Source organism: Anomaloglossus baeobatrachus, chromosome 12, assembly GCF_048569485.1.
Source record: "Anomaloglossus baeobatrachus isolate aAnoBae1 chromosome 12, aAnoBae1.hap1, whole genome shotgun sequence".
Taxonomy (NCBI): Eukaryota; Metazoa; Chordata; class Amphibia; order Anura; family Aromobatidae; genus Anomaloglossus; species Anomaloglossus baeobatrachus.
In genome coordinates, this window is record NC_134364.1 from 77,400,088 (window position 1) to 77,421,981 (window position 21,894).

The window sequence follows — 21,894 nt, forward strand, 5'->3', positions numbered from 1 at the left end:
GAGTGGGGGCGTGTCTCACTGTAACCAATCATAGGCGCTGGTGGGCGGGGAAAGCAGGGAATACGAAATTGTTTAATGGGCGGCCGGCTTTTTCAAAACAGTAAAAGCCGCCGGAGCAGTGTGAATGCCGTGCAACGCGGCGCCGGGGATCGGTGAGTATATGAGAGAGGGCTGCTAACTTCAGTTACTCAGGGGATTAGTGGTCACCGGTGAGTCTTCACTGGTGACCGCTAATCAGGACGCGACACAGACAGAGCCGCAGCATCACAATGAAGTCGGGTGAAGTTCACCCGAGTTCATTCTGACAGTGCGGCTCTGTCTGTGTCTGCTGTCATCTGCCATTCAGCTCTGCTACATGGCTGTCTGTGTCTGCTGTTAGCGGCCATGTAGCAGAGCTGAATGGCAGATGACATAGTAAAAACGCATCCCACATTACACACGCTTGTCAAGTCAATAAATAAAAAAAAAAAAAGGTGCTCAATGCATACGTCACAGAACACATGATCTAAAGGATCGCACACAAAATTGACCAATTTAACATAGACTACTAACGCTCGTGTGACAGCAAATGAACGACCAACGTGAAATCTGATAGATCCCGTATGCAACCTGGGCGTGTCACATCGCAAATGCGATTGTACAACTAATTGCAACGTGTAAAGTGGGCTTAAGTCAGTAAGTCACAACGGATAGTAATGCAAAATCACTCTTTATTGGTCTGTATTAAGAAAAAAAAAATTTTCATAAGCATATATGTTTTTGTCCAAAACAAGTTACAAATGACGTTTCGGCCTGAGCCTTCGTCAGATTGGACTTATCTGCATGTAATCATGAAAAATGACAATAATCAGTATCACATAAGAGTGAGAGAACAATAACATAAACTCGAACAATGTAGAGGTACAATTGGGATGCAGCAAAAAAATTGCAACACAGCAAGAAATGAAACACATGATACAAATGTCATAATACAGTACAAGGACAATATAGTAATGACAAATATGGGGTCAGAGTAGGCTTAGACAGCTCTGGTACGAAAGAGATGTCGATCATAAAGTAACATGTGCAGTAGGTGTAGAGATACAGTATGCATGGCAGAGCTAATGGGTAGACCAACCATAGAAAAAGAACGGAGAAAAAGTGGAGAAAAAGTGGAGAAAAAAATGGAGAAAAAGTGGAGAAAAAGTGGAGAAAAAGTGGAGAAAAAATGGATAAAAAGTGGAGAAAAAGTGGAGAAAAAGTGGAGAAAAAGTGGAGAAAAAAATGGAGAAAAAGTGGAGAAAAAGTGGAGAAGTGAAGAAGTGGAGAAGAAGTGGAGAAAAAGTGGAGAAAAAGTGGAGCACCCTTTGGTGCCTTTCATGTGGCACTAAGGGGTGCTTAATTTTGCAGTTAGCTAAAAAAATGAAAAAAAAATGACGTAGGGTTCCCCCTAGTTTTGTAGCCAGCTAGGGTAAAGCAGACGGCTGCAGCCTGCAGGCCACAGCTGGCAACCTCACCTTGGCTGGTAATCCAAAACTGAGGGCACCCCACGCTGTTATTTTAAATTAAATAAATTAAAAAAAAAAACACGTAGGGGTCCCCCAAAATTGGATTACCAGCCAAGGTAAAGCAGACAGCTGAGGCCTGATATTCTCAGACTAGGGAGGTCCATGGTTATTGGACTCTCCCCAGCCTAAAAATAGCAGGCCGCAGCCGCCCCAGAAGTGGCGCATCCATTAGATGCGCCAATCCTGGTGCTTCGCCCCAGCTCATCCCGCGCCCTGGTGCGGTGGCAAACGGAGTAATATATGGGGTTAATACCAGATGTGTAATGTCACCTGGCATCAAGCCCTGGGGTTGGTGAGGTCAGGCGTCTATCAGATACCCGACATCACCAACCCAGTCAGTAATAAAAAAAAATAGACGACAAACACATTTTTATTTGAAAAAACACTCCCCAAAACATTCCCTCTTTAACCAATTTATTAGAATGAAAAACAAATCCAGGTCTGGTGTAATTCAAGGGGTTGCCATGACGATCCACACTGTCCCAGTCAATGAAGAGCAGGATGTTCCCCATTGGCTGGGAGAGCAATGCAGTGACCTGAGCTAACATCAATGGGTCAGCCCAGGTCACTGCAGGGCATGACAAGTGCTGCTGTCAGCGAGGTACATTACCTGCGCTGATCTCCAGCACACTGACAGCCCCTGTCACTGAGTTCAATGACCGCCGCCTTCACAGCCAAGAATCGCAAGAGGCCCGTGACGTCACCGCTAGTCAGTCTCGGGTCGGAAGCGAGAGAAGGTGATGTGACAAGCGGCGGCCATGGAGGACAGTGACAGCGCTGAGGTCGGGATGGCGGGACTTCATCACCACAGGCAGGGCCGGCTCCAGGTTTTTGTGGGCCCCGGGCGGAAGAGTCCCAGTGGGCCCCATAAACACGCAGACACACACACATACACAGATACATACACGTACATATACATATTTAAAGACAAACTCACAAAAATACATATAAACAGACAAATCTATACAGTCATATACACTGACATACATAGATACACATCATGCATGCATACATACAGAGACACACACTGCTATGCTGCATACATACATACATACATACAGACACACACATACTGCTCTGCATGCATACATACATATAGACAGACACACACACACTGCTCTGTTATTTACATACATATAGACAGACACACACATACTGCTCTGCTGCATACATACATACAGACACACACACACACACTGCTCTGCTGCATACATACAGACAGACATGCATACTGCTCTGCTGCATACATACATGCATACATACATACAGACAGACACGCATACATACATACATACAGACAGACACGCATACTGCTCTGCATGCATACATACAGACACGCATACTGCTCTGCTGCATACATACATGCATACATACAGACACGCATACTGCTCTGCTGCATATATACATGCATACATACAGACAGAAACACATACTGCTCTGCTGCATATATACATACATACATACAGACACGCATACTGCTCTGCTGCATATATACATACATACATACAGACACGTATACTGCTCTGCTGCATACAAACATGCATACATACAGACACGCATACTGCTCTGCTGCATACATACATGCATACATACAGACAGACCCGCATATTGCTCTGCTGCATATATATATACATACAGACACACATACTACTCTGCTACATATATACATACATACAGACACGTATACTGCTCTGCTGCATACATACATACATGCAGACAGACACGCATATTGCTCTGCTGCATATATATATACATACAAACACGCATACTGCTCTGCTGCATATATACATACATACATACAGACACGCATACTGCTCTGCTGCATATATACATACATACACGCATACTGCTCTGCTACATATATACATACATACATACAGACACGCATACTGCTCTGCTGCATATATACATACATACATACAGACACGCATACTGCTCTGCTGCATATATACATACATACATACATACATACAGACACGCATACTGCTCTGCTGCATATATACATACATACAAACAGACACGTATACTGCTCTGCTGCATACATACATGCATACATACAGACAGACACGCATATTGCTCTGCTGCATACATACATACATACATACAGACACGCATACTGCTCTGCTGCATACATACATGCATACATACAGACACGCATACTGCTCTGCTGCATACATACATGCATACATACAGACAGACACGCATATTGCTCTGCTGCATATATATATACATACAGACACACATACTACTCTGCTACATATATACATACATACAGACACGTATACTGCTCTGCTGCATACATACATACTGTGAGGTAGCGCGGTCGGCTGCGCAGCAGAAGACACGGGATCCAGGCATCAAGGTTCACAGCACACGGTGTTTAATGTCCAAACAAAAAGTCCATAACAAAATACATGTGCCTCTCCAGCAGAGGGCTCAGGAAGTTCTGGTCACTTCCCCCACACCCGGCACACCTGCCCTCGTTCCTGTTTCCTTTTAACCCTTCCTTAAGCCTGTAGGGAAACAGCATTAACCCTATAGTGGATTTACTTTCTATCATGGAGTGAGCACAACCTGGGCGAGACATACCGGCCGTCATAGATAACCCCGGTCACAGTCTCACATACCCCCCCCCTCAGTTCAAGCGTGCGGGGTTGAACTCCAGCCATCAAGCACGGGCCGCGGGACAAGGCATCGGCGTTGCCCTGCAACCTACCGGCCCGGTGTTCAACCGTAAACCGGAAGTTCTGCAGAGAAAGGAACCACCGGGTAACCCGGGCATTCCGTTCCTTGGCGGACCTCATCCAGACCAGTGGAGAGTGATCCGTCACCAAGCGAAACTGCCGTCCCAGCAGGTAATAGCGTAGGGACTCCAAGGCCCACTTGATCGCCAGGCACTCCTTCTCCACTACGCTATAATTCCGCTCGGGAGGGGTGAGCTTCCTACTCAAGAAGGTGACGGGGTGTTCCTCCCCCTGAACCACCTGAGACAGCACTGCCCCCAGGCCGACCTCCGAGGCGTCAGTCTGTACTATGAACTCCTTCCGGAAATCAGGGTTGACCAGAACGGGCTGTCCGCACAGGACCCCCTTCAGGGCCCGGAAGGAGTCCTCGGCCTGCGGAGTCCACCGCACCATGACGGACTTCTTGCCTTTGAGAAGGTCCGTCAAGGGGGCTGATAGTCCCGCAAAATCCTTTACAAACCTCCTGTAGTACCCCACGATACCCAGGAAGGCCCTAACCTGCTTCGTGGTCAGGGGTCTAGGCCACTTCTGGATCGCCTCAACCTTGTTAATTTGGGGCTTAATCACTCCTTGGCCTATCACGTAGCCCAAGTAGCGGGCTTCCGTGAGTCCCAATGCACATTTCTTGGGATTGGCTGTCAATCCGGCTGTTCGAAGCGCGTCCACCACCGCTTGTACCTGTTCCAAGTGGGTCTGCCAATCGGAGCTGTAAATAATGATGTCATCCAGGTACGCTGATGCATACGCCTGGTGGGGTTCCAGCACTAAGTCCATCAACCTCTGGAACGTGGCCGGAGCGCCATGTAACCCAAAAGGCAAGACAACATAGTGGAAGAGACCCTCCGGCGTAACAAAAGCTGTTTTCTCCTTGGCGGACTCCGTTAGTGGCACCTGCCAGTACCCTTTGGTCAGGTCGAGCGTGGTAAAATATCGCGCCTGTCCCAGCCTATCAATCAGCTCATCCACCCGGGGCATGGGGTAGAGATCGAACTTGGATATTTCGTTCAATCTCCTAAAGTCATTGCAGAACCTTAAGGAGCCATCGGGTTTTGGTATTAGGACAATCGGACTAGCCCATTCACTCCGGGATTTTTCGATGACCCCCAGGCGTAACATTGTCTTTACTTCCTCCGATATGGCTTGTCGTCGAGCCTCCGGCACCCGGTATGACTTCAGGCGTACCTTCAGGTGGGGCTCGGTGACAATATCATGTCGTATCAGACTGGTCCTACCGGGCAGCTCGGAGAAGACATCGGGGTTCTGCTGAACCAACCGTCTGGCCTCTCGCCTCTGTTGCTTGGTGAGGGCTTCTCCAATCCTTACTTCCGGTTCGTCCTCTCCGGAGGTCGCTGGAGCCGGATGTGAACGACCCGAAGAGGAGGGAGGTGGGGAAAAAACAGCCATCAGGCTTTCCCGTTCCTGCCAAGGTTTTAATAGGTTGACATGGTATATTTGTTCAGGTTTCCGCCTACCGGGCTGCAATACTTTATAGTTAACCACCCCTACTCTTTCCTTTATCTCGTAGGGGCCTTGCCACTGAGCCAGGAATTTGCTCTCCGCCGTGGGGATCAATACCAACACCCGATCCCCGGGTTTAAAGGTCCGCACGGTGGCTTGTCTATTGTAGCGGCCGCTTTGCGCGGCCTGAGCCTCCTGTAAGTGCTCCTTCACAATTGGCATGACCGCGCTTATGCGGTTCTGCATACCCAAAATGTGTTCAATCACACTTTTATGGGGGGTGGGCTCTTGTTCCCATGTTTCCTTTGCCAGGTCCAACAATCCCCGGGGATGTCGCCCGTATAACAATTCAAAAGGCGAAAACCCCGTGGATGCCTGTGGCACCTCTCGTATGGCAAACATCAAATAGGGAAGCATCATATCCCAGTCTTTCCCGTCTTTTGAAATCACCCTTCTTAGCATGGTTTTCAGGGTTTTATTGAAACGCTCGACTAAACCGTCCGTTTGCGGATGATACACAGACGTACGCAACTGCTTGATCTGGAGTAGCCGGCATAGCTCTTTGGTCACTTTAGACATGAATGGGGTCCCCTGATCCGTAAGGATCTCCTTGGGCAATCCCACCCGGCAGAACACAGCAAACAACTCCCGAGCTATAAGCTTTGCTGCAGTATGTCTGAGAGGTATCGCCTCGGGATACCGGGTGGCATAGTCAACGATCACTAGGATGTGTTGGTGCCCTCGAGCGGACTTTACGAGGGGCCCCACCAGATCCATCCCTATCCGTTCAAAAGGGACTTCTATAATGGGTAACGGTACCAACGGACTGCGAAAATGGGTCAGGGGTGCAGTAAGCTGACACTCCGGGCAGGTTTCGCAGAACCGTTTTACCTCCCCAAAGACCCCGGGCCAATAGAACCTTTGCAATATTCGCTCCTGCGTTTTCTTGACCCCTAGGTGGCCACTCATCAGGTGTTTATGAGCCAAGTCGAGGACCCGCCGGCGATGCGGCTGGGGCACCACCAACTGTTCTACCCCTACGCCCCGTATTTCATCTACCCGGTAGAGTAAATCCTGCTTAAGAGCGAAATGGGGGTACCTTACCTGGGCACTGGGCAGCTGTGCCACCCCGTCAACTACTGTCACCCGACTCCGGGCATGTATTAACGTAGGGTCCTGGAGTTGGGCTGTCCCAAACGTATCCGGGGACGCCTCCAACTCCGGGATGGGCTCGACCGTCTCAGCCTCTCCTGCCAATACCTCTAGGGGTGACCTATCGGGTTCACACTCTGTCCCTATCATCGTGACCCCTACGGCAGGTGTCCCGGATTCAGGATTGTAGGGCTCAGGTCCCGGACCGACCAATATCTGAGGGGACTTAGGGGGTCCCCTCCATAAAGTCCAAAAATAGGGCAGATCCCTTCCTAGGATCACGTCATAAGGAAGAGTGTTAAGAAGTCCCACCTCATGTTGCACCTGACCGCAAGGTGCTGTGATGGTGACAATCCCCGTGGGATAGTCGTGGCGGTCCCCATGTATGCAAACCACCCCCACAGTGCGTCCTGTGGCCTTTACTTTAGCTCTCAAGGTGGATCGCACAAGGGTCACTAAGCTTCCGGAATCCAACAATCCTGTAACCGGACATCCATTCACCTGTATTTGGCACAAGTGGGGCTCTGTCTCTGGGGAGACCAGGTCAGCGGTACACACCACCTGAGCATACATTGAACCCCGCCGGGTAACCCCACAATCCATGGGCTCCGTGGTGAGTGGACACTGGGCTTCCATATGTCCCACCCGCTGGCACCGCCAACATCTAATAGGGAAGGAAACCCCCTTGACAAGTTGTCGTTTAGGGTACATGGCCTTCCGGACCTCAGGAACGGCGGGCGCGGCCTCAGCCAGGATGGTAGCGGACTCCTGTACCGGTATCGGCGGTGGGTCCTTGGCCCTAGGCTTGGAGGGGCCGGACCGACGGGCGGTACGCAAAGTCTCAGTGTCCCGTATCAAGTCCTGCGTAGCCACATGCCGCTCTACCAGGGACACTAATTGGTCCAGGGTACTCGGGTCACCCTGTCCTACCCACCGTTGAACGGTGACGGGTAAAGTGCGCACAAAACGATCCACTACTACCCTTTCCACCATTTGCGCCGGGCTCAGAGTGTCAGGCTGCAACCACTTTTTTACAAGATGTAATAAGTCATAGGCCTGGGAGCGTACGGGTTTGGCTTCCTCATAGAACCACTGATTTACCCGCTGAGCCCGTACATAGGTATTCACCCCCAACCGAGCCAGTATTTCGGCTTTCAGGGTCACATAGTCAATGGCGTCCTCGGTACCGAGGTCCAGGTACGCTTTTTGGGGTTCCCCCGTCAGATAGGGCGACAATACCTCAGCCCACTGCGGGGTCGGCAGCTTTTCCCGCTCGGCCACCCGCTCAAACACCGCCAGGAACGCTTCCACATCATCACCCGGGGTCATCTTTTGCAACGCTTGTCTCACCGCTTTCCGGACGCTGCCGTCGTCACCCGGTCCCGGGGTTGTTGCTGCCGGTCCGGCACGGATCGACTTGGCCAGGAGAACCATCTGTTCTTGGTGCCTTTTTTCCTGCAATTGTAAGGCTTGCTGCTGACGTGCATTGGCCTGCTCCATCTGTTCTTGGTGCCTTTTGTCCTGCACTTGCAAGGATTGCTGCTGACGTGCATTGGCCTGCTCCATCTGTTCTTGGTGCATTTTGACCTGCACTTGCAAGGATTGCTGCTGACGTGCATTGGCCTGATCCAACTGTTCTTGGAGTTTTTTTTCCTGCACTTGCAAGGATTGGAGCAGGTGTGCATTGGTTTGTAGCTGCTGTGCATTAGCCTGTTGCTGCTGTGCATTAGCCTGAGCCAAATGCTTTAGTATGTCCTCCATGGCGTCGCCGGGTTTGGGCTGTAGTATAGCCGCTCGAATCCAGGACATGCGCAGCTGGGTCACCAGGGATGGATGCTACACCTCACCGGCTGTCATGCCCGCATTCTCCACCATATGTGAGGTAGCGCGGTCGGCTGCGCAGCAGAAGACACAGGATCCAGGCATCAAGGTTCACAGCACACGGTGTTTAATGTCCAAACAAAAAGTCCATAACAAAATACATGTGCCTCTCCAGCAGAGGGCTCAGGAAGTTCTGGTCACTTCCCCCACACCCGGCACACCTGCCCTCATTCCTGTTTCCTTTTAACCCTTCCTTAAGCCTGTAGGGAAACAGCATTAACCCTATAGTGGATTTACTTTCTATCATGGAGTGAGCACAACCTGGGCGAGACATACCGGCCGTCATAGATAACCCCGGTCACAGTCTCACAATACATACATACATACAGACACGCATATTGCTCTGCTGCATATATATATATACATACATACACGCATACTACTCTGCTACATATATACATACATACATACAGGCATACTGCTCTGCTTCATATATACATACATACATGCACACTGCTCTGCTGCATATATACATACATACATACAGACACGCATACTGCTCTGCTGCATATATACATACATACAAACAGACACGTATACTGCTCTGCTGCATACATACATACATACAGACACGCATACTGCTCTGCTGCATACATACATACATACAGACAGACAAGCATATTGCTCTGCTGCATATATATATACATACAGACACACATACTACTCTGCTACATATATACATACATACAGACACGCATACTGCTCTGCTGCATATATACATACATACAAACAGACACGTATACTGCTCTGCTGCATACATACATACATACAGACAGACACGCATATTGCTCTGCTGCATATATATATACACATACAGACACACATACTACTCTGCTACATATATACATACATACAGACACGTATACTTCTCTGCTGCATATATACAAACATACATACAGACACGCATACTGCTCTGCTGCATATATACATACATACATACACGTATACTGCTCTGCTGCATACATACATACATACATACAGACACGCATACTGCTCTGCTGCATATATACATGCATACATACAGACAGACACGCATATTGCTCTGCTGCATACATACATGCATACATACAGACAGACACGCATATTGCTCTGCTGCATACATACATACATACAGACACGCATACTGCTCTGCTTCATATATACATACATACACGCATACTGCTCTGCTGCATATATACATACATACATACAGAAACGCATACTGCTCTGCTGCATATATACATACATACATACAGACACGCATACTGCTCTGCTGCATATATACATACATACATACACGTATACTTCTCAGCTGCATACATACATGCATACATACAGACAGACACGCATATTGCTCTGCTGAAAATATATATATATACATACAGACACGCATACTACTCTGCTACATATATACATACATACAGACACGCATACTGCTCTGCTGCATACATACATGCATACATACAGACACGCATACTGCTCTGCTGCATACATACATGCATACATACAGACAGACACACATACTGCTCTGCTACATATATACATACATACAGACACGCATACTGCTCTGCTGCATATATACATACATACACGCATACTGCTCTGCTGCATATATACATACATACATACAGACACGCATACTGCTCTGCTGCATATATACATACATACATACAGACACGCATACTGCTCTGCTGCATATATACATACATACATACACGTATACTGCTCTGCTGCATACATACATGCATACATACAGACAGACACGCATATTGCTCTGCTGCAAATATATATATACATACAGACACGCATACTACTCTGCTACATATATACATACATACAGACACGCATACTGCTCTGCTGCATACATACATGCATACATACAGACACGCATACTGCTCTGCTGCATACATACATGCATACATACAGACAGACACGCATACTACTCTGCTACATATATACATACATACAGACACGCATACTGCTCTGCTGCATATATACATACATACATACAGACACGCATACTGCTCTGCTTCATATATACATACATACATACAGACACGTATACTGCTCTGCTGCATACATACATGCATACATACAGACACGCATACTGCTCTGCTGCATACATACATGCATACATACAGACAGACACGCATATTGCTCTGCTGCATATATATATACATACAGACACACATACTACTCTGCTACATATATACATACATACAGACATGTATACTGCTCTGCTGCATACATACATACAGACAGACACGCATATTGCTCTGCTGCATATATATATACATACAAACACGCATACTGCTCTGCTGCATATATACATACATACAGACACGCATACTGCTCTGCTGCATATATACATACATACACACATACTGCTCTGCTACATATATACATACATACATACAGACACGCATACTGCTCTGCTGCATATATACATACATACACGCATACTACTCTGCTACATATATACATACATACAGACACGCATACTGCTCTGCTGCATATATACATACATACATACAGACACGCATACTGCTCTGCTGCATATATACATACATACATACATACATACAGACACGCATACTGCTCTGCTGCATATATACATACATACAAACAGACACGTATACTGCTCTGCTGCATACATACATGCATACATACAGACAGACACGCATATTGCTCTGCTGCATACATACATACATACATACAGACACGCATACTGCTCTGCTGCATATATACATACATACATACATACACGTATACTGCTCTGCTGCATACATACATGCATACATACAGACACGCATACTGCTCTGCTGCATACATACATGCATACATACAGACAGACACGCATATTGCTCTGCTGCATATATATATACATACAGACACACATACTACTCTGCTACATATATACATACATACAGACACGTATACTGCTCTGCTGCATACATACATACATACAGACAGACACGCATATTGCTCTGCTGCATATATACATACATACAGACACGCATACTGCTCTGCTTCATATATACATACATACATGCATACTGCTCTGCTGCATATATACATACATACATACAGACACGCATACTGCTCTGCTGCATATATACATACATACAAACAGACACGTATACTGCTCTGCTGCATACATACATACATACAGACACGCATACTGCTCTGCTGCATACATACATACAGACAGACACGCATATTGCTCTGCTGCATATATATATACATACAGACACACATACTACTCTGCTACATATATACATACATACAGACACGCATACTGCTCTGCTGCATATATACATACATACAAACAGACACGTATACTGCTCTGCTGCATACATACATACATACAGACAGACACGCATATTGCTCTGCTGCATATATATATACATACAGACACACATACTACTCTGCTACATATATACATACATACAGACACGTATACTGCTCTGCTGCATATATACATACATACATACAGACACGCATACTGCTCTGCTGCATATATACATACATACATACACGTATACTGCTCTGCTGCATACATACATGCATACATACAGACAGACACGCATACTGCTCTGCTGCATATATACATACATACACGCATACTGCTCTGCTGCATATATACATACATACAGACACGCATATTGCTCTGCTGCATACATACATGCATACATACAGACAGACACGCATACTGCTCTGCTTCATATATACATACATACACGCATACTGCTCTGCTGCATATATACATACATACATACAGACACGCATACTGCTCTGCTGCATATATACATACATACATACAGACACGCATACTGCTCTGCTGCATATATACATACATACATACACGTATACTGCTCTGCTGCATATATACATGCATACATACAGACAGACACGCATATTGCTCTGCTGCAAATATATATATACATACAGACACACATACTACTCTGCTACATATATACATACATACAGACACGCATATTGCTCTGCTGCATACATACATGCATACATACAGACAGACACGCATACTGCTCTGCTTCATATATACATACATACACGCATACTGCTCTGCTGCATATATACATACATACATACAGACACGCATACTGCTCTGCTGCATATATACATACATACATACAGACACGCATACTGCTCTGCTGCATATATACATACATACATACACGTATACTGCTCTGCTGCATATATACATGCATACATACAGACAGACACGCATATTGCTCTGCTGCAAATATATATATACATACAGACACGCATACTACTCTGCTACATATATACATACATACAGACACGCATACTGCTCTGCTGCATACATACATGCATACATACAGACACGCATACTGCTCTGCTGCATACATACATGCATACATACAGACAGACACGCATACTACTCTGCCACATATATACATACATACAGACACGCATACTGCTCTGCTGCATATATACATACATACATACAGACACGCATACTGCTCTGCTGCATATATACATACATACATACAGATACGTATACTGCTCTGCTGCATACATACATGCATACATACAGACACGCATACTGCTCTGCTGCATACATACATGCATACATACAGACAGACACGCATATTGCTCTGCTGCATATATATATATACATACAGACACACATACTACTCTGCTACATATATACATACATACAGACATGTATACTGCTCTGCTGCATACATACATACATACAGACAGACACGCATATTGCTCTGCTGCATATATATATACATACAAACACGCATACTGCTCTGCTGCATATATACATACATACAGACACGCATACTGCTCTGCTGCATATATACATACATACACGCATACTGCTCTGCTACATATATACATACATACATACAGACACGCATACTGCTCTGCTGCATATATACATACTTACACGCATACTACTCTGCTACATATATACATACATACATACAGACACGCATACTGCTCTGCTGCATATATACATACATACATACAGACACGCATACTGCTCTGCTGCATATATACATACATACATACATACATACAGACACACATACTGCTCTGCTGCATATATACATAAATACAAACAGACACGTATACTGCTCTGCTGCATACATACATGCATACATACAGACAGACACGCATATTGCTCTGCTGCATACATACATACATACATACAGACACGCATACTGCTCTGCTGCATATATACATACATACATACAGACACGTATACTGCTCTGCTGCATACATACATGCATACATACAGACACGCATACTGCTCTGCTGCATACATACATGCATACATACAGACAGACACGCATATTGCTCTGCTGCATATATATATACATACAGACACACATACTACTCTGCTACATATATACATACATACAGACACGTATACTGCTCTGCTGCATACATACATACATACAGACAGACACGCATATTGCTCTGCTGCATATATACATACATACATACAGACACGCATACTGCTCTGCTTCATATATACATACATACATGCATACTGCTCTGCTGCATATATACATACATACATACAGACACGCATACTGCTCTGCTGCATATATACATACATACAAACAGACACGTATACTGCTCTGCTGCATACATACATACAGACAGACACGCATATTGCTCTGCTGCATATATATATACATACAGACACACATACTACTCTGCTACATATATACATACATACAGACACGCATACTGCTCTGCTGCATATATACATACATACAAACAGACACGTATACTGCTCTGCTGCATACATACATACATACAGACAGACACGCATATTGCTCTGCTGCATATATATATACATACAGACACACATACTACTCTGCTACATATATACATACATACAGACACGTATACTGCTCTGCTGCATATATACATACATACATACAGACACGCATACTGCTCTGCTGCATATATACATACATACATACACGTATACTGCTCTGCTGCATACATACATGCATACATACAGACAGACACGCATACTGCTCTGCTGCATATATACATACATACACGCATACTGCTCTGCTGCATATATACATACATACAGACACGCATATTGCTCTGCTGCATACATACATGCATACATACAGACAGACACGCATACTGCTCTGCTTCATATATACATACATACACGCATACTGCTCTGCTGCATATATACATACATACATACAGACACGCATACTGCTCTGCTGCATATATACATACATACATACAGACACGCATACTGCTCTGCTGCATATATACATACATACATACACGTATACTGCTCTGCTGCATATATACATGCATACATACAGACAGACACGCATATTGCTCTGCTGCAAATATATATATACATACAGACACACATACTACTCTGCTACATATATACATACATACAGACACGCATATTGCTCTGCTGCATACATACATGCATACATACAGACAGACACGCATACTGCTCTGCTTCATATATACATACATACACGCATACTGCTCTGCTGCATATATACATACATACATACAGACACGCATACTGCTCTGCTGCATATATACATACATACATACAGACACGCATACTGCTCTGCTGCATATATACATACATACATACACGTATACTGCTCTGCTGCATATATACATGCATACATACAGACAGACACGCATATTGCTCTGCTGCAAATATATATATACATACAGACACGCATACTACTCTGCTACATATATACATACATACAGACACGCATACTGCTCTGCTGCATACATACATGCATACATACAGACACGCATACTGCTCTGCCGCATACATACATGCATACATACAGACAGACACGCATACTACTCTGCTACATATATACATACATACAGACACGCATACTGCTCTGCTGCATATATACATACATACATACAGACACGCATACTGCTCTGCTGCATATATACATACATACATACAGATACGTATACTGCTCTGCTGCATACATACATGCATACATACAGACACGCATACTGCTCTGCTGCATACATACATGCATACATACAGACAGACACGCATATTGCTCTGCTGCATATATATATACATACAGACACACATACTACTCTGCTACATATATACATACATACAGACATGTATACTGCTCTGCTGCATACATACATACATACAGACAGACACGCATATTGCTCTGCTGCATATATATATACATACAAACACGCATACTGCTCTGCTGCATATATACATACATACAGACACGCATACTGCTCTGCTGCATATATACATACATACACGCATACTGCTCTGCTACATATATACATACATACATACAGACACGCATACTGCTCTGCTGCATATATACATACATACACGCATACTACTCTGCTACATATATACATACATACATACAGACACGCATACTGCTCTGCTGCATATATACATACATACAGACACGCATACTGCTCTGCTGCATATATACATACATACATACATACATACAGACACGCATACTGCTCTGCTGCATATATACATACATACAAACAGACACGTATACTGCTCTGCTGCATACATACATGCATACATACAGACAGACACGCATATTGCTCTGCTGCATACATACATACATACATACAGACACGCATACTGCTCTGCTGCATATATACATACATACATACAGACACGTATACTGCTCTGCTGCATACATACATGCATACATACAGACACGCATACTGCTCTGCTGCATACATACATGCATACATACAGACAGACACGCATATTGCTCTGCTGCATATATATATACATACAGACACACATACTACTCTGCTACATATATACATACATACAGACACGTATACTGCTCTGCTGCATACATACATGCATACATACAGACACGCATACTGCTCTGCTGCATATATACATACATACAGACACGCATACTGCTCTGCTGCATATATACATACATACAGACACGCATACTGCTCTGCTGCATACATACATGCATACATACAGACACGCATACTGCTCTGCTGCATACATACATACATACAGACAGACACGCATATTGCTCTGCTGCATATATATATACATACATACACGCATACTACTCTGCTACATATATACATACATACAGACACGCATACTGCTCTGCTTCATATATACATACATACATGCATACTGCTCTGCTGCATATATACATACATACATACAGACACGCATACTGCTCTGCTGCATATATACATACATACAAACAGACACGTATACTGCTCTGCTGCATACATACATACAGACACGCATACTGCTCTGCTGCATACATACATACAGAGACACGCATATTGCTCTGCTGCATATATATATACATACAGACACACATACTACTCTGCTACATATATACATACATACAGACACGCATACTGCTCTGCTGCATATATACATACATACAAACAGACACGTATACTGCTCTGCTGCATACATACATACATACAGACAGACACGCATATTGCTCTGCTGCATATATATATACATACAGACACACATACTACTCTGCTACATATATACATACATACAGACACGCATACTGCTCTGCTGCATATATACATACATACAAACAGACACGTATACTGCTCTGCTGCATATATACATACATACATACAGACACGCATACTGCTCTGCTGCATATATACATACATACATACATACACGTATACTGCTCTGCTGCATACATACATGCATACATACAGACAGACACGCATACTGCTCTGCTGCATATATACATACATACACGCATACTGCTCTGCTGCATATATACATACATACAGACACGCATATTGCTCTGCTGCATACATACATGCATACATACAGACAGACACGCATATTGCTCTGCTGCATACATACATACATACAGACACGCATACTGCTCTGCTTCATATATACATACATACACGCATACTGCTCTGCTGCATATATACATACATACATACAGACACGCATACTGCTCTGCTGCATATATACATACATACATACAGACACGCATACTGCTCTGCTGCATATATACATACATACATACAGACACGCATACTGCTCTGCTGCATATATACATACATACATACACGTATACTGCTCTGCTGCATACATACATGCATACATACAGACAGACACGCATATTGCTCTGCTGCAAATATATATATACATACAGACACGCATACTACTCTGCTACATATATACATACATACAGACACGTATACTGCTCTGCTGCATACATACATGCATACATACAGACAGTCACGCATATTGCTCTGCTGCATATATATATATACATACATACAGACACGCATACTACTCTGCTACATATATACATACAGACAGACACGCATATTGCTCTGCTGCATACATACATGCATACATACAGACACGCATACTGCTCTGCTGCATACATACATACATACATACAGACACGCATACTGCTCTGCTGCATATATATATACATACATACAGACACGCATACTGCTCTGCTGCATACATACATGCATACATACAGACACGCATACTACTCTGCTACATATATACATACATACAGACACGCATACTGCTCTGCTGCATATATACATACATACAGACACGCATACTGCTCTGCTGCATATATACATACATATAGACACTCATACTGCTCTGCTGCATGCATACATACAGACACGTATACTGCTCTGCTGCATACATACATGCATACATACAGACACGCATACTACTCTGCTACATATATACATACATACAGAGACGCATACTGCTCTGCTGCATATATACATACATACAGACACGCATACTGCTCTGCTGCATATATACATGCATACATACAGACAGACACGCATATTGCTCTGCTGCATACATACATGCATACATACAGACAGACACGCATATTGCTCTGCTGCATACATACATACATACAGACACGCATACTGCTCTGCTTCATATATACATACATACACGCATACTGCTCTGCTGCATATATACATACATACATACAGACACGCATACTGCTCTGCTGCATATATACATACATACATACAGACACGCATACTGCTCTGCTGCATATATACATACATACATACAGACACGCATACTGCTCTGCTGCATATATACATACATACATACACGTATACTGCTCTGCTGCATACATACATGCATACATACAGACAGACACGCATATTGCTCTGCTGCAAATATATATATACATACAGACACGCATACTACTCTGCTACATATGTACATACATACAGACACGCATACTGCTCTGCTGCATACATACATGCATACATACAGACACGCATACTGCTCTGCTGCATACATACATGCATACATACAGACAGACACACATACTGCTCTGCTGCATATATACATACATACATACAGACACGCATACTGCTCTGCTGCATATATACATACATACATACAGACACGTATACTGCTCTGCTGCATACATACATGCATACATACAGACACGCATACTGCTCTGCTGCATACATACATGCATACATACAGACAGACGCATATTGCTCTGCTGCATATATATATACATACAGACACACATACTACTCTGCTACATATATACATACATACAGACATGTATACTGCTCTGCTGCATACATACATACATACAGACAGACACGCATATTGCTCTGCTGCATATATATATACATACAAACACGAATACTGCTCTGCTGCATATATACATACATACATACAGACACGCATACTGCTCTGCTGCATATATACATACATACACGCATACTGCTCTGCTACATATATACATACATACATACAGACACGCATACTGCTCTGCTGCATATATACATACATACACGCATACTACTCTGCTACATATATACATACATACATACAGACACGCATACTGCTCTGCTGCATATATACATACATACATACAGACACGCATACTGCTCTGCTGCATATATACATACATACATACATACATACAGACACGCATACTGCTCTGCTGCATATATACATACATACAAACAGACACGTATACTGCTCTGCTGCATACATACATGCATACATACAGACAGACACGCATATTGCTCTGCTGCATACATACATACATACATACAGACACGCATACTGCTCTGCTGCATATATACATACATACATACAGACACATATACTGCTCTGCTGCATACATACATGCATACATACAGACACGCATACTGCTCTGCTGCATACATACATGCATACATACAGACAGACACGCATATTGCTCTGCTGCATATATATACATACAGACACACATACTACTCTGCTACATATATACATACATACAGACACGTATACTGCTCTGCTGCATACATACATACATACATACAGACAGACACGCATATTGCTCTGCTGCATATATATATACATACATACACGCATACTACTCTGCTACATATATACATACATACATACAGACACGCATACTGCTCTGCTTCATATATACATACATGCATACTGCTCTGCTGCATATATATATACATACATACACGCATACTACTCTGCTACATATATACATACATACATACAGACACGCATACTACTCTGCTACATATATACATACATACAGACACGCATACTGCTCTGCTGCATATATACATACATACAGACACGCATACTGCTCTGCTGCATATATACATACATATAGACACTCATACTGCTCTGCTGCATGCATACATACATACAGACACGTATACTGCTCTGCTGCATACATACATGCATACATACAGACACGCATACTACTCTGCTACATATATACATACATACAGAGACGCATACTGCTCTGCTGCATATATACATACATACAGACACGCATACTGCTCTGCTGCATATATACATGCATACATACAGACAGACACGCATATTGCTCTGCTGCATACATACATGCATACATACAGACAGACACGCATATTGCTCTGCTGCATACATACATACATACAGACACGCATACTGCTCTGCTTCATATATACATACATACACGCATACTGCTCTGCTGCATATATACATACATACATACAGACACGCATACTGCTCTGCTGCATATATACATACATACATACAGACACGCATACTGCTCTGCTGCATATATACATACATACATACAGACACGCATACTGCTCTGCTGCATATATACATACATACATACACGTATACTGCTCTGCTGCATACATACATGCATACATACAGACAGACACGCATATTGCTCTGCTGCAAATATATATATACATACAGACACGCATACTACTCTGCTACATATGTACATACATACAGACACGCATACTGCTCTGCTGCATACATACATGCATACATACAGACACGCATACTGCTCTGCTGCATACATACATGCATACATACAGACAGACACACATACTGCTCTGCTGCATATATACATACATACATACAGACACGCATACTGCTCTGCTGCATATATACATACATACATACAGACACGTATACTGCTCTGCTGCATACATACATGCATACATACAGACACGCATACTGCTCTGCTGCATACATACATGCATACATACAGACAGACGCATATTGCTCTGCTGCATATATATATACATACAGACACACATACTACTCTGCTACATATATACATACATACAGACATGTATACTGCTCTGCTGCATACATACATACATACAGACAGACACGCATATTGCTCTGCTGCATATATATATACATACAAACACGAATACTGCTCTGCTGCATATATACATACATACATACAGACACGCATACTGCTCTGCTGCATATATACATACATACACGCATACTGCTCTGCTACATATATACATACATACATACAGACACGCATACTGCTCTGCTGCATATATACATACATACACGCATACTACTCTGCTACATATATACATACATACATACAGACACGCATACTGCTCTGCTGCATATATACATACATACATACAGACACGCATACTGCTCTGCTGCATATATACATACATACATACATACATACAGACACGCATACTGCTCTGCTGCATATATACATACATACAAACAGACACGTATACTGCTCTGCTGCATACATACA